The sequence below is a fragment of the Melozone crissalis genome, unplaced genomic scaffold, assembly GCF_028551555.1.
Source record: "Melozone crissalis strain CALT ecotype California unplaced genomic scaffold, PUWL_Pcris_2 ptg000045l_1, whole genome shotgun sequence".
Taxonomy (NCBI): domain Eukaryota; kingdom Metazoa; phylum Chordata; class Aves; order Passeriformes; family Passerellidae; genus Melozone; species Melozone crissalis.
The window spans coordinates 18540671-18551897 of NW_026535823.1; positions in this window are offsets into that span (position 1 = coordinate 18540671).

Genomic DNA, 11227 nt, shown 5'->3' on the forward strand with positions numbered 1-11227 from the left:
TCCTGTAATTCCCTACATACAGGGACATGCTCAGAGTTCTCCCTTATTCTGTTACTGGGCTGCTGAGCCCTGATGCTGCTCAGTCTGCAGCTTTTAGCAAAAGCTAATTACCTACACTTCCTGACCTGCTGGCTGCTCTGAAGTGTGGAATTCATACAGTCCTGCCTTTATTTTTCTCATTCTGTCCTTTAGATGATACCTCAGGTTCTTGGCTCTACAGACCTGTTAGGAGCATTTACCATTCTGGCATAAATGAGCTGGGCTTTGTGCTAAAAGAGGCAATTAGAGTGGGGAATAATTTCTTTTGGAAATTCTTAAGTTTCTATTTATTGGTGAGAGGTTTTTTCCTCCAGTCTGCAGCTGTGAAAATTCATAGAGCTCAAAAGGTTATTTTGGTTTGTGGCAATTAACCACACAGAATACAAGGTTGAAAGCTCCAGTTTAAAAAGGAAGTGATTCATTTTTGCTTATAGCCATGATAAGTATCCAGTACTTCATGAAAGGCATTCACTCAGACTTATGTAAGAATTATTTAATCTTATATAATGCTCTTGTTGTGCCAAATCTTCAGAGTTAATGAAAGGACAAATAAAAGCAGCAAGCATGCATGACTGATTTGGAACATGAACTGTCCATCTACTACTCCTATCTTTTAAGAAGGAAAAAAAGCAATCTTTTAGCAGGAGAGAATATCTGTGCTTTTAAGGAAAAAGTGTGTTGTACACTCCATTTTACACATATATATGAAATGCAGAGGAACTTGAAGCATAATGTACAAAGCACTTGGAAGGGTTTCCTGGCTACTTGCTTAGTCATAGATTCCTGTAATGTGAACCTGAATGACGTGATTGTAGCAAGCAAAAATCTGTTTCAGAGCTAAGGGAAACCTTCCAGCAGACATTAAAGTCATGGGAAGAAAGTAACTATTCCACTCTGTACTTGTTTTATTGTTTCAGCAGACAGGTAGAACAAGAACAGACAGCCAACTTAATGAAAAGCACACACAAAAAATCTGTTCAGAAACCTGAGCCCCTATTGAGAATGTCTCTGGTTTTGAACTTGAGTTTCAGATGCAGAATATCTCAGCCAGGGAGATTAGACACCACACCTCATGTAAAAAAAAAAAAAAAGAAAAAACAATGTTTTAGGTGTAATTCTACTTCATTAGCATGGATGCTGGATTGTAAGAGCTGCAGTAGAATTTTTCCACATTCTGTGCATAAAGGCAAGCAGGCTCAAATCTAACAAGATGGTTTTCAAGAGTCCCTTGCAAGGAACACTGGCATTTGCCAGTTCTTGGATTGTGTAAGGAAGGTCAGGCAAAGCATTAAATTTTCTTTGCTAGGAATGCTTTGGTCACTTAAAGTAAATGGACCTGGAAATTTTTCAACTGTGCCTGAAAAGAGTCCATGAAATGCTAAAACACAAGAGCATTTCTGTACAAAACAGCTAAAGATAACTTCCTGAACTTCCTTAAGTTGTTTACTGTTAATGCTCAGCACAATTACTTTGAAACAAATCTGCTGTGATGTCTTAAGAGGAAGAACCCAAGAGAGAAGACAGCCAAGGAGACAGAACAGCCAGCCTGATGATATGTTACTGAGCTCTGTGGTTCAGAACACCAGCTTCACTCCTATGCACTGTTATAAAAAGTCTAAGCAGAAGGTAGTGAGAATATAATCAGTAATTTTTTCCTATCACTGGTCATGCAGGATGGATAGGACAGTGCATTATGAAATTACTCACTGGTGAGCTCAGACAGGAGACAGACTACAGAAGTGATCAGAGTCTTCTAATATTTACTGATTGAAACTGGAACCATAACACCAAGTGAACACAGACTGTCTCAAAGAGTACCTGGTTATTTGTTGTTCTGAAATCTTCAAGAATGCCCATCAGCTTTGTTGCTGTCCAAGAAATAAGGTGTCTAACAACATGTTTCAGTTGCCCCTCATAGAGTGAAAGCCTGCCTTCAGCACGTGTCCACCAGTGTGCAAATTAAACCCTGGGACATGGAAGAGTTCTCTCAGCACTTCCCACTACTAAGGCAACTGTGACCAAAAGAGTTGACCATTATTTACTCTTGCATCAAGCCAGCACTGCTTTTGAGTCATAGTCCATTTTGTCTGCTCTCTGGCTGTGTTGTCCAGCTGTCATGGTTTAAGCCCAGCTGGCAGCTGAAGCACAACATGGCCTCCTGCTGCCTTTCCACAGTGGGATGGAGAGGAGAATCAGGAAAGACACTCTGGGATGTTCTCTTGACAATGATCTTCTGAGGTTGAATTCAACTAGGTTAGTTAGGCACCTTCCTCTCTCTTCCCTTAAAAATTGAAGTGAGACTTGTAAGACAGACTAAAGCATTCTTCATCTTAAATGTGAGCACAGTAAAATTTTCACTTTTTTCTGCTGCAGAATGTATGTCATTTCAAGGCAGGATGTCTGTCAAACCTATCTCTTGGCTACTATTCCTGACTAGGAAATTCCATGGGCAAACACAGATGTTTGGTGCAGGAGGATAAGCAGAGAGCAGGATCATTAGATAATATTTTTGCTCTGCCTTTTCCCCCTGCATTCAATGACCTGGTTTCTCAGTGTTACTCTAGATTTTAGGCCACCTGACCCAGTTTTTGGTAAGGCACTGATCTTTGATAAGGAAAGGTATTGATGACAGACACATCTTCAAGCAACAGGCTGGATCATGGTGAAACATCTCAGAGCCTCTGTTCTCAGTGCAGGTAGGCTCCAACCTGTAGTTTCCAGTCATATTGTGATTTCTAATAATGCTGGGTTGCTTTTTCCTCTCCTGGGTCTGACAGCAGAGCTGTAATAAGATGACAATCATAGCTTCCCTCCACTCTCAGCAGTAAGGAAACACCCACATCCATGCTGCAGCAACCATGCTCAGCCAGGCGTGCCCCAGCTGAACAGCTGTGTCTCCAGAGTGGAGTCCTGCTAATGCTTTACTCAATTATCTGGATCAGTCACACTGGATCAAGTTTTATGACCTGTCATTTCTGAACTCCAGGGCCCCTGTGCCACACGCCTCCCTGCAGCCTGGCCAGGCTCTCCTCACACAGGACACTTGGCCTCCCTGTGGAGGGGCACCACACACACCAAGACCCAAGGGCACTGGGCAAGTGCCACCTTCGATCTTTCCAAAAGGCTGCTGAAGGGACTGTGATAGAAAAGATCCACACCCTAATTTTCCTGGTTGCATGGAGCAGTCAGAGGTGTGTCACTGGCCATGGGACAGTCTCCCCATGACCCCTCAGCTCAGCCTGGAGCTCTGACCCCAGAGCAGCATCTCCCTCTGGAGCTGGTACTGGTTCCCCCTTCCTGTCACACCAGAGGTGACAGCCCACCAGAACAGCAAATGCAGAGAAACTAAACCAAAACAGAGCTTTTACCTCCTAATCCTGGTGGCAAAGATTCAGGTTTCCTGAAGAAAAGCATGGCAGCTGTCACCAGCCCTCAAAACAGATTTGCCAGGCCAAGAAATAAGCCTTACAGATCATTTCTGCATCACTGGAACAAAAGGCAGATCCTGCCATCAGGCAATGCACTTACTGCTGTCAAACAAACTGGGGGACATGTGACAGCCACCCGAGGAGCTGTGTGTAGGTGTGAAGGGACAGCACAGCTCTTCTCCATGCCCTGCTGCCCACAGACCTCCTGGCTGCCCCTCTCCTGCCTCAGCACTGACCACTGCAGAGGGACCAGTCTCCACTGCAGCACAGGGTGGGCTCCAGTGTCAGGATTGCACTGAAGTGTTTTCCTGAGGGGACCTGAGAGACACAATCATGTCAGGAAGGGGGTAAGAGTGGGCTTTTCTTACTTTATGTCTTTTGAATAAGGTGAATTTCCTTGTCCTATATTCACACCTGTGCACAGGTCCAGCTCTGTCCAGCTGTAGCCTCTCTGGCTCGCCCTCTTCCTGGTTTGCTGGCACATTCTTCACCATGAAACTATTTGCCATTTATCATTGTAATAGCTACATATTTCCATAAATTATTTCTGTGTAAGTGAAACACGTCCCTGGGCCTAGCATGAGCAATGCTGCTGTTCACCATTCATGCAGGTACAAGCACTGCAAGGTCACAGAATTAATAATACTAAGAGCATTTGTTACCCTATTACTCACCTTTTCTGGAACTCTGCCCCAGCCATGTCCTGCTCAGGATGGGAACGTGGTGACAAGGACAAGCTCTGCTCTCAGCTGCTGCTTGTCTCACACAGGCAGTGCCAGGGCTCTGCTCTCACAGGTTCTCTGAGCCTGAGTGTGTTTGGTTTTAAGTTAAGATACACATAGTCATATCTCCCTGCAGGCACACAGCTTGTGATAATTGGGAGTGGGGCTGTGGCCAAGCCTCATCCCTAATGGGCTACAGCTGTGAGCAGCAGGTGACCAGCATTAAAGCAATGAGCCAGGGAGTGCCCAGGGGCACTGAGCAACCACCAAAGGGAACAGAGGGCACACAGGTGCACTGCATCAACAGGAGGAGATAAAAGGCTGGGCTAAGGAACAAGAAGGGCAGATGCTTGCAGCCTTCTGAAGTGATACAGTGTTACCCTGTAAATCATGGCTGTCTCAACTGGGACATCTCCCTTCCTTTTCAACATAATTAATCATTTAAAATGTAAGAAATGCAACAAGGACTACCACTGACACACTGTAAATCTATATTCAGTGAGAAATTTTACCCGTTTTATTCTGCATCTTTGGTTACAAAATCAGAGGCACAGCATCGCTTCATCAATTCATCATGTTGAGCACTAAGTTGAAACCTGGACTAGAGAAAAGAGTCATGTGAACCATGAAGATCACATGTGTGTGACAGATACCGTGTCTGCCCCACAGCAGCACCATTACAGACATCTTCCATGGGTTACTGTGATGGCAGTGCTGCTGTATAAACTGCATTGAAACAGACCCTGAAAAACTCAGGATGAACTTCTGTGGCAGAGTAAAGAGTTTTCATGTGATCTAAATTTCATCAACCAAGTAAGAATTGCTGTCATTAGCAGATAGATGATACATGTAGAAAGGCCCTGCAGTGAAGTGTTGAGTGACAAGTGAAGGACAAGTGAATGACAAGTTCCCTACTACCAACCTCCTCTTGTTCAGGCACTGAGCAACACCCAGAAGGTCCCAGCCCAATGGACAAAGCTCCATGTGGCACAGGAGCACAGTGGGAAGATGCTAGCATTTGAAGTGGGTTTCCAGTGCATTACTTGTGATAATAGTCCTTGAGGAGAAGGGAGGCTCTTGCCCTATGTGCAGAAAGCCAAGGCTTGTGAGACAAGCACAAGTTGTGATTTTTCTTAAAGCAGCATCATTATAAGAATGATTTAAAAACTCAGGTAAAAACCTTCAGCTAAGCTCAGGTTGCTGTGAGACTTTCTGAAGAGTTTTCATTGCTTTGGTGTCTCTGATCTCCAGTCTACACAAGTGTGGCAGAGAGGGAGAGGTGCACAGAGCAAAAGAGCTGGTGCTGAAAATCCAGCATTACAGGATAGCACATTCTAGGTGTTTTCCTAGGGAACATCTCCCACTAAAGGAATCTGGACTGCCTACTAAGAACAGTGACACAAACCAGTGCACACTAAGCAAGAACAAGTGTGAGGTTCACATCAAAAGCACACAACTTTTGCAGGCAAAACACAAATGCAGGCAATCCAACTCCCAACTCCACAGTCCAAGACTCCCTTCCCTGAGCCCAGACATTTGACAAAGAATCTTGCCTGATCCCTTCAGTTGCACATTTAAGGATGGGTATGATTGTTCAGGACCCTACTGTGAGGATTTAAAAGTATAATTAGCATATTTGTTACTGATATTTGCTGCAGCATTGATTGGATGACAAACTACAGTAATCACCATTGAGACAGACTCAGCACTTGGCAGCAAGGCCAGAGTGGCTAAAATAACACTGTTCTCCACATATTTTTTCTCCAGATGGTTACTGCTGCAAGGCAGCTAGCATTTAATTCCACCTTACAAACACACATAATCTGGAGGTACAACTATCCCACTCACAAAGGCACATTTAAAAGGTCTGCTGGACTCAAGACTGGTAATACTGTCCCTTGCAAGTGCAAAGAAGAGATATCAGTGTTCTTTTAAACTGGAGCAAATAAAGGTTAGCCTCAAAATGTACAGGATTTTGCATAAGCTGAGAGCAGTTCAGTGGAGTACAGACATTAATGCCACTGCTCCAGTCCTCTGCAGCCAGAGAAGCAATAGGGCTAGGAAAGTGTCTGGCAGGGTGCAGTCTAGGGAGAGCTGCTGTCTAGGCAAGTCTCATACACAGCAATCAAAGTTGCTGCGAGAATTAAATGAAGCTTCCTGCACACCTGCTCAAAAGTCATTTGGCACCAAATCTTAAATAGCTCTCCAGCCAACTGTACAATGCCTTAAAGACAGCAAGTTTCCAATTTAGCCTATCACAGTTATCTAAGAACTCACATACAAAGCCTCCCCTCATCTCTAAACAGTCTCCTTATTTATGCCAAATTTAGCTGAACACTATTTATCCTTAGGCATGTCTTTAAAATATATAAATAAGAACAGGAGAGAAAAAAAATGTGTGATCTACACTTTTTTACAGGATTTACATAAGCATTGAAAAGCTTTAGGTCCTTCCCTTGTTACCAGTGATTTCTCCAGACCTCTCAGCATATTAGTGAACACATGCTACCTAATGGCCCCAGCTGGGATTGCAACTGGAACCACAGGGTTTGTGCTGCACCCTGACAGCTGGGGATTTGGCTTTTCTAAACAGTAATTTCCCACCACCCATAGCCCTACAACCTCTTACCTTCTTGCTCATGAATACTGGCGGGCTTTGAGCCCGCCTGGGAAGCTGGAGGAAAGAAGAATCTGCTCCTCTAAGAGAAAGTCTCCTGTGGCACACGTGGGGCAGGGAAACCTCAGGCTGTGCTCGTGAGCAGTGCAGCAGCTCTGGAGGCAGACTGGCCTGAGGTCAGCCAAGGGTGACTTGCAAAAGCCTTAGGGCAGCCATGGGAACTTCACCTGATGCACTACAGTCGCTGTATGCTGCTCTGGAGTCAAATACTCTTGCCTCCCTAAGTATCTTAATATTAAAATCTAAAGATCTAAAAAAATCTTAATATTAAAATCTAAAGATCTAGAAAACTTTGAATTGACAAAGAAAAGAAAATCCTTATTAAGTTGACACCAGCAGTGATTCTATTAGCACAGGGCAAAAATATGTCTGACCTGATCCAGGTTGGACTCTGTGTGTTTCTGTACTCCCTTGAGTGGCTGCCAGACCTTCTCACAACTGGTGCTAAACAAAATAACAGAGCAAAATGTAAGTTTGGGAAAATTATAAAGTAATATTATGGTCTCTTTTCATTCCAAGAAGTGAGACAGAATTCTATCTAAAGTAATTTTTTCTTCTTGCTATAATATAAAATGTAAGCACAGCCCTTGAGAGGTGATGTCTGAGCCAGCCTTTACAGGAGGATATGATTAAGGCACAAGCCATCAGGAAAACAGCAGCCTCAGTCATCAGATCACTAAGATGATGTGGATGAATCATCCCCCATTTCTGTGCTGCACATTCTCCCAGGTAAACAGAGACAATGATACTCACCTTTGTGAGGGAAGTTTATGATCAGCAATATGGAGGCATTAAACTGAAAATAATGAACAGTTTCACTGCACAAGGAACAGGATTAGAGACCTAGAAATTCTCCTAGAAGCTCAATGCTCTCAATGGAGAAAAACCAACGCTTTTCCCATTGGAAGGCGTATAAAGGTTGAGGTGGGGAAACGTGAAATTAAGCCTCAGTGACATGTGCCCTTCCCTTTACCAAAAATAGATAAAACATAACTCCCCAATATCTCCAAAAAGGGGATTTGAACATTTTCAAGACTTCTATCATACAAAACCTCCCTGGTTTTGTGAGACTCCCAGTGTACACAAATATCACTGTTGAGCATCTAAAATTAAAAGCAATTTAATTCAGAAGTAAAACTGACAGATTTCTTGTTTCAAAAGTTTCTCTGTATGAACAATTTCCTCCTTCGTTACTCAATTTCCAGTACTTTTGCTTCTGTCTATAACTGTGTAAAAACATTTTAAAGCTTTAATTAGTTTTGCAATTCCAAATAGCTTTCCTTAATTGCTCATGTCAAACATCTATTTCATGTATTTAAAAATTTATAAAACAATTCTGTGCTGACAAAGTTTAGATTATTAATTGCATGTAAGCTCCCCGTGCTAATGTATTTCCTGTCGTTCACTTCTGGCAGGAAACTATTTTAAAAAGGCATCACATTCATACAGTAGTCCAGTGTTTGCCTTCATGGTACATTTTCCTGCCATTCCCTCAGCTAAGGTACAGAATTCATCAAGTTACCCAGCTTGGAGGGGTTTCTGAGCCCCAAGTGCCACCCTGAATGCTCCATGTCATGGCTCAATGGTAAGGGCAGCAGCACAAGACAACTGAGGCTGTCTGTCAGCTTGACTGATGTTCTTTGCATCCTCACCAAACACAAATTTGCATGGCCAAACTAACAAGCTTGCAGTGTACTGCCTTGTACTTCCATTAATAGCTGTGTGATTAATTGGTTACAGCCCATTATATTAGAACAAACACAGCCAGAAATTCTGCTTTAAAAAAATAAATCAGGATTGGGCTGCAGGCCAAGTTTAGCAAGGATTTTCATCAGTTCATAAATTCTTAAGGTGAATGAAATGGAAGAAAGAAACTAAAACAGTTTCGAGGAGGTCTGAGATAGAGGGATTCAACACCACCCTCACAGGACTCAGTACTGTGAGGCTAAGTAAATACATACCTTGGCAGTCCATGGAAAATAAGGCAGCCTAATTCTGCAGTCCTTGTTTAGACAGGACTTGCAGCCATAGTGCCAGAGAGGCAGTGACTAATTTCCCACCACCTTTTATAGGGTACAAACTCTCACGGGAGTTCTTGTTACACAGGATTCCAGAACTTTATTTATGGCTCATGGGGCTTCATAGCCCTACTGCCTTTCCCAGAAGTATTTACTTCAGACCAGATCTCTACCTGACCCTCTGAAAGACCAGCTTTGAATTGGGATAAGGAAAGCCCAAACAAAACTACTGATAAGGCAATTGAACACTAAATCCTTTTGCTCTACGTCTCATGTGGAGTTGCACAGTAAGGTAGAGAAACTCCAAATTCTGAAAGAGGGATTAAAAGGTAGCATGTTGCACTGCAGAACTCCACACAGCCTCACCACCTTCCATTGACAATCTCAGTCTACATTTTTGGGGAACTGAAAATCTATGCTCAAATATTTTACACTGAATACATGTGGGAATATTTATGCCTGCTCATTCTAGGTGGAAACATAAAGATTACTTATGGGACTCCTGCCAGAAACTTGAATCAGAGAAGTAATATGGTGGTTTTGAATAAAGAACATTTGCTTCATAAGCCTTTCTTAGTGGATTGTCACAAGTGTCTTTCTGTCTACAACACTGAAACAGTGAATTCTTGGCCCTTCTAAAATGCAGGCAGGAAGAAGCAGCCTATTGATATTCCCCTACAACTTCACAGGACTGCAGTACCTGGCTAAAGCCCACACCAAAGATCCATTTCACAATGTCAGTTTTTAAGCCCCAACAGCTTTCAAGGTAGGATGAAGCACAGTTCAGCTATTCCATTCAATACTGATGATATTATGTGGACACCAAGATTTTTTACAATGAATAATACCTTTGGTTCTGAAATCCCAGACAAGGTGTGTACACAGCACAGACACAGCCAGCACAAGTCCTGACAAGTTTTACATTTGTTCTTGTTTTCTGAGTTGCAATACACTCTTGGTATGTTGTAACAATCAGAAAGCCCATGTCAGCTTCTTGTAAAATGTGAAGCATGCCACAAAATACAAGATGAGGCCAATCCTGCCCAATTTGCTTTTTATTCACGTACAAATCCCTGGCTATGATGTCACCTGCATGAGTAAAGAGAGCACAGTAATTCCTGCACTGTGTATGGGATCCAGGGATGCCAGAACTGTACTGACACGCTGCTGTTTGTGGGCTAATCAAGCTTCCATCTCAGAAGACTAATTAGTTTAGGCAGAGCTCTATGCTAAGTTCAATATCTCTGCACAGGCACACAGTCCACAGATATTTCTTTCCACCTTCCCACACATATTTGTCTCAATTAGACACTACATACTGGTGGGTTTACCTGTGGTCAAAATTCAAAATTTCTACATGGCAGAGAATTTTGCTCCAAGATACACTACAACTCTAGAAAGAAACAGAAGTAACAAAAATTATTAAAATCTCACAGTCTGCAAGAGGTCTAAATGAGAATTTCTGTTCAGACTCAGTAAGAGTTAATTTTCAAGCTTGCTCTGGCTAAGAAAGCATCAAAACCAGCAGTTATGGCAAAAGCTATATAAAACTAGTATGTAGTTTTCTAGAAGTATTAATTATTCATTTATTGGCACTAACAATGTTGTATATTATGCCATCCACCATAAAAACTGATGAGCTGTGATGAAAACTCACTCAAGTTTGTTACAGAATATAAATGTGATGACTATTCTACTTGAAATTGTTCAAAATCTTAGCATTAATTAGAATGAAGTAAAATGCCAGTGAATACAGGGAAAAAAATGCATATATTGAACAGCCATGGAACTACTCATGCCCTGCCTGCACATATCCTTAGGTATCAATTCTGAATGCACTTAGTTTGCCAAACCAGTTATTAAATGTAAGGTAATGCATATTCTATATATTTTTCTCTGTTTGAAGTCTGATTTCATAAATATCTACAACTTCCACACAGGATTTTTCTGCCCTGGCTTACCTTTTCTCCTTTCTTTCAACCAGTAAAGCTTGTTCTAAGAAAACAGGGAATTAACTAAAGAAATAAGAGACCCAAAGCCAAAATCAGTTGCTTTCGTATTTCTGGCAAAAATCATTGAGTCAGCAAACAAAACCAAAAACTTGCAGTTAATTTCTGCCTGAAAGTTGCTAACAAAGTGACATGCAAAGATGGAGTTGTGGGACTGCCTGCAGTAAAGTTATATTCAGTACAATACAAGTGCAAACAAGCACTGTTCTACCAGCTCCCCTTTTCAGGGGTACAACAGGGAATCTCACAATAGCTGAGTTTAAGAACACATTAACAAGTTTCTTTATTTAAATTACTTTTGGGCTAAAATTAAACAAACACAGGGAGAACTGAA